Source organism: Chrysochloris asiatica, unplaced genomic scaffold (assembly GCF_000296735.1).
Source record: "Chrysochloris asiatica unplaced genomic scaffold, ChrAsi1.0 scaffold00324, whole genome shotgun sequence".
Lineage (NCBI taxonomy): Eukaryota > Metazoa > Chordata > Mammalia > Afrosoricida > Chrysochloridae > Chrysochloris > Chrysochloris asiatica.
The window spans coordinates 2110153-2116518 of record NW_006408842.1 but is presented as its reverse complement, the minus strand read 5'-3'; positions in this window follow the sequence as shown (position 1 = coordinate 2116518).

Here is a 6366-nt window from a genome sequence, read left to right as displayed (position 1 = left end):
GTACATTCCATGTTCTGATTATTAATGGATGTTTACAGCTGTTTCACTTCATTTTGAGTTGTGCCCCATCAGCAAATGAAGGTCCTGTGGTCCTTACTCCCACGGGCTTTACCCATTCACTTTATCACGGTCAACTCTACTTTGAGGAGACAGCTCTTCCCCAGTCATATTTTTAGTGACTTCCAACCTGAGGGGCTCATTTTCCGGCACTATATCTGACAGTGTTTCTCTGCTACTCATAAGGTTTTCAGTGACTGAATATTTGGAAGTAGTTCATCACTCATTCTTCCTAGTCTGTCTTAGTCTGGAAGCTCATCTGAAACCTGTCCACCATAGGTGCCCCTGCTGGCATTTAAATACCTGTGGCATAGCTTCCAGAACCACAGAAACTCAAAGCCACCACAGGCTAACAAACTGACAGACGAGTGGTGGCCTTACATGAGTAGCACACTCTAAAACTTGCCTGCAGTCAAAGACACCGTCAAAGACACACTGATTCTTCTGTGCTTCGATTGGACCTATCAGCATCCTTGGGCTCACTTTTATTTTTAAGCTGTGAAACTCGGAATTCCAGTAACCAGACTGAGCACCCATGCAATTAATGTAGAGCTGAAAGGACACGTAGCTAAATTTCCAAGATTATTACATGTACCTTCCTGAATAAGAAAGAAATATATATAAAACATTCTGAATACCATCTGAAATGTTAAATCAGCCAGACATCCTACAACTTGCTTAACAAGTTACTAATTATCACTTATATGCTCTAAATCAGAGGTCCAAATTTTCTAGGGGATAAGAGATACAACCTGAATTTAGTAAGAATCTTCAAATATCAATGAGATCAGTGTGAGAGCAGGGAAGCGTATAGGAAATAGTGTTACTGAGAAGCACCGATGTGATATTACAGGAATGGGTATTTGGAGAGGGTACAAACAGGGAATTTTCTATACAGAAAATGGAAGAGCAATTCCTGCTGACTTTACTTCTGAGAGTCCTACCAAACAATGCTGGTGAGACTGGGCCTATTCTTAATATAATAGACTCTACTCTGGAGGTGACTGCTGTTGTTGCTCTTAAGTGCTGTCAAGTCAGTTCTGACTCATAATGACTCTGTACAGGGTTTCCAAGGAGCAGCTGATGAGCTTGAACTGCCGACCTTGCAGTTCAAAAGGGCTTGGCAATCTGGTGCATTAACCCACACTGCCACACCATGACTTCTGGAGGTGACTACTGCACATTAAATAAGCCTAGCGGCATAGTGGTTAAGTGCTCACTACCAACCAAAATGTTAGTGGTTCAAACCCAACAGCTACTGCATGGAGAAAGATGCAGCAGTCCATTCCCTGGAGATTCCACCCTTGGAAGTCCTATGGGGCGGTCCTACTCTATGCTGTAGCATTAGTATTGGTTGGAATTGACTCCATGGCATGGGGTTTTCAACCACTATATTGGAATTCTTTTACCTACTACAATCCTTTGTAGGATAAGCACCTGACTGTTAACAACAAGGTCAGTGGTTCAAACTCACCAGCTGTTCCTCAGAGTCCCTATACAGGGTCATTATGGGTCAGAAGCAACTCAGCAACACTTTGCAACAACAACAATGCTTTCTCAACATTCCACCATTTCCTGCTACTCATGGAAATGTTAAACATTCTTCTTTTGCTACCATTAGGGTCACATTACAAATTGTTTTTCCACACTGACTTCTAAGTACAGTTATTTTTATGACTGGAATAAAATATTTTTTAAGAAAAAGCCAGAGGATATTAATCAAATAAAACCCCACGTGTCTGTTGGTTGGGTTTTCAGTACTATATTTTCAAATGTGTTTGAAAGAAATTCAAAATACCACTCACAATTGCATTTTTTTAAGATGACACTTTGCATCATTTAAATTATTAAAAATTACAAGGTGAGCTTAAATGACATTTAAGGTTGTTTTATTTACATGATTAATATAGACATTGTCATGAAACTGTACCTGGATGATGCATTTTTCAATCCATTCTCAGAGCAACTGCTTTTGCAATGATAGAAATGCTTGTTTAAATTGACTTCAGTGATTTCCTGAGCAATCATTTTTAAATTAAATGATTTATACTGAGGCTCCTTATAGATCTATAAAGTTACATATGAAGTCCTGGTGTGGCGCTGTGGGATAAAGTATTAGACCTCAGGGTCAGTTTGAACCACAAGGTCAGCAGTTCAAACTCACCAGTCACTCCTTGGAAAACCTATACAGGGTCACTATGAGTCAGAACAGACGTGGTGGCACTTAACAGCAGCATTAAAGTTACATGTTGCATATCATACTGGTTTTATATAGGTATTGTATGCAATAGGAAACTTCAAGAATAAAGATTTTTCTTTGCTTCAATGAACTGTATTAGAATATATATTATTTTAAAAAAGGAAAACATCCACTTCCTAGGCATCTCTGAAAATAAAATACATAGACACATGCTAAAATGTTTATCTTAGAACTCTCATCCAAGGCATTTGGGAGGGAAATATATTTTTGTGCTCATCTTTCAACTTCTTCTTTGATTTTATTTTCCAATTTATTCAAAATTACTATGTACATCTTGTCCCAACCCGGGCACAGTCTACATCCTCTCTCATCACTGCCCTCATGCTTCTTCAGTCTTTATGTATTTGGCCTTCCCAGGCCTTAACAATGCACAAATGCTTGGAATCACTTCACAGTTCCTTGGGCTTTCTCCAGGGAACAATCAAGAATAATCAGAAGATGCATTTCCAAATCTGATATGAAATCAAGTCTCCCACATGATGCTTAGCCCACAAGTTTCATTGACAAGGATTCAAATGGTCTTTTGTTGTTCTTTTTACCCAGAATAATCCTAGATACATTATCCATCAGTTTGTTACACCACACCCATCACTGAATAATACTTACTGAGCATTGTGTGCCGGGCACTATACTAGGAGACAGTGAACCATAGGGACATGCCCTTCACCCTCCTGGGAATCACTGTCCAGTGGAAAGAATCACTTTGGAAAAGCTTTTGGTTAGCCTCAGTTTTCCCTTGACCCTGATTTATTTTTGGCAGAGTGTCAGGGAGCAAGGATCAAAGCTCAGTTACATTCAGGACTCAACTGATAAATCATTGGTGAATCTGTGTGCAAAATAACATTCCTCCAATAATTATTAACATGACACCAGAATGTTCATGCGTTCCCATTTGCAAAATATCATTCTGTAGATGTCCCAGTATTTTCTTACTTAATGAAATAGATTCTCTACCTTCACAATAACGCATTGTCTGGTAAATAGGGGACAGGAAGAGATTTATGTCCTGGCCCTCTTTCTCCACTACTTACCAGTTATGTAAACTGGAAAGGTTCTCATCTCTCACTTTATATAAAATGGAGATTACGATACCTGATCTTCCTGAAGGAGAGAGAAGAGAAAAACCAAGAGCAAATATTTCTTACTTTGCCAATTAAGTGTTCAGGAATACTCATTCTTCACAATGTTGCCCATAGCTTGTCATGAACCACACAATCAAAAAAAAAAAAAAGTCTTTGCATAGTCAATAGGGACTCATTAAATAAAACATGTGTTTACTTCTAGCTTCTGCTCCAACAATTAAAAAGCTTGGAATCTGTATTGTTATACAGATTCCCATCTGTATAACAATAAAAAGGAAGACAAACTGAAAATCAGTGACTTTTTTTTACTCCACCAGCAATGTAAAGTTACAGACTAAATTGCCTCCCCAAATCCAGAACATCCAGATCCAGAGTGAAGATTTGCTTATTTAGACAGAAGCTCTGGAGTCCTAAGTCATAGGAAGGTGTTAACAACCATTTTGATTAATTTCTGGAGGTCGAGTGTGGACTAGCATGAGAGTGAGAAACTCCCTGGACTTGTGAAGATGTTTATAGCTTTTATCTACAGAAACCAGGTTCTCACTGTGAAGCTCTGAGGGAAATACCCTCCTATCTCTGGTAGGGTGAGAGGGAGAGTTATTGTTGTTGTTAAGTACCAGTTGAGTTTGTTCCCACACATAGCTACCATGTATAGGGTTTCCTAGTAGTGACTGGTGGTTTTGAACCACAGACCTTGTGATTAGCAGTGTAGTGCTTATCCCACAGTGCCACAACAGGACAGTTATCATCATGAAACGTGCCCAGAGCCTTCTCTATAACCAAAGTGTTTTCTTCAGGGGCAATGACTTTGCCAGAGCCTTGTCTCAGCTGGGGGAAGGTCATTCCTCCTACTACACCTGCCTGCAGCCTTCCTGCCTCACCTAAGAAAGAGGGGCAAAGGCCATAGCTAACAGAAGAGCTTCTAGGAAATATATCAGGAATACTGCAACCTGGAAAAGGAGTAGGGGGCAGAGGTTAAATTAAATTGCTGTTGTATTTTTAAATGATACCACTGAAGAAATATTTGTGAGAATCACCATCCAGAAACACAGAGCCACTAAGATGCTGAAATTTAATCAGAAGGCCATAGGTCTCCAATATAATAACAACAGAAAGAACTGCCAGACCCTGAGTCTATTTAAGCAGGAGTTCTTGAGGAAGCCCAAAGACAGTAAGAGAGACAAAACAAGGACATGAGAAGAATTTGATGCTGCTGGCACCTATGGCTACAAAAAATACATATTAAATACAGCTCAACTCATAGCCACATTAACATAAAACTTACCACTAAAGACCTGTTAAAGAGTCCCTGGGTGTTGAAAACAGATAAGGGCTGGAAATACAACTAAAAGGTTGACATTTTGAGCCTGTCCCCTTCCCCAAAAAAGTGGTACCTTGGAAGAAAGACCTAGAAATCTACTTCCAAAAGGTCAAAACCTTAAAAACTCTACAGATCAGTTCTAGTCAGTCCACATGGAGTCTCTGTGAGTAGAAATCAACTGGACAACAACTAAGTATGAAGATTTACTTACTTAGTTCATGTTACCCAACACAGCATGGCCAGTTTTCATTAATAAAGTATTGGCAAGCTAAAAGATGATAAAATAGCTCAGTTTAAAGAGGTAAACTCTAATAGGATACAAAAGTAGGGATTATAGATTGTTATTGTTAGGTGCCATCGAGTCGATACTGACTCATAGTGACTTTATGCACAGCAGAAAAAACACTGCCCAATCCTGGGCCAACCTCACTATTATTGCCACACTTGAGCCCATCAATGCTGCCACTTGGCCAGTCCATCTCGTTGGGGGTCCTTCTCTTTTTCTCTGACCTTCCACCTTACCAAACATGATATCCTTCTCCAGCGACTGCTCCCTCCTGACAATATGTCCAAAATATGAGAGACGAAGTTTGGCCATCCTGGCCTCCAAGGAGCACTCTGGCTGCACTTCTTCCAAAATGGATGTATTGGTTCTTTTGGCAGCCCATGGCACTTTCAATATTCTCCTCCAACACCAAAACTCAAAAGCATCAATTCTTCTATGGTATTCCTTATTCACGGTCCAGCTTTCGCATGTATTAGGTTATTAGAGCTAGGAAATTTAAAATAACTATGGTGGCACAATGGTTAAGTGCTCCACTGCTAAATGAAAGGTTGGTAATTTGAACCCACCAACTGCTCCACAGGAGAAACACGTGGCAGCCTGCTTCTGTAAAGACTGACAGCCTTGGAAACTCTATGGGGCAGTTCTACTCTGATCTATCAAAACATTGTGCATCAGAATTAATTCAACATCAATGGGCTTGGTTTTTAGACCTTTATGATTGATACATTAAGGGCCCTAATGGAAAAAGTAGACAACATGAGAGAACAAATGAGTAATATAAACAAAGAGATGAACATTCTAAAAATCAAAAGAAAATTCTAGAAATCAAATACACAATAGCGGAAACAATGAATGCCTTTGATGGGTCCATTAGTAGAGTGGACAGAGCCAAGGAATGAACCATTGAGCTTGAAAATAGGTCAGTAAAAACTTCCCAACCCAAAATGAACAGAGAAAAAGGAAAAAAAAAAAAAATGAGCTAAAAAGTATCCAAAAACTGTGCAATCATTTTTAAAGGTGTAACTGAAATATTAAAAAGAGAAGAAAGATCCAAACACAAGAAAAACTTATAATAGTTATGGCCAAGAACATTCTAAAAACAAATATTTGATGTAATATTATGAAGGAAGATGACTTAGACCTATATTATTTACATCAAAGGCTGTGTTTTTCTATGGAAAGGTATATTATTATCTATAGGCAGTTTGTGAAAATGTACATATATAGATATGTAGAGAAAGATTATAGAGAGCATTTATGAAAACATAATGGTCACATTTGGAGAGAGTTTTACTTCCTTCTTTATGGTTTTCTAGACTTAAAGTTTCTATGTTTTTTGTTTCTTTTAACAAAAAACATA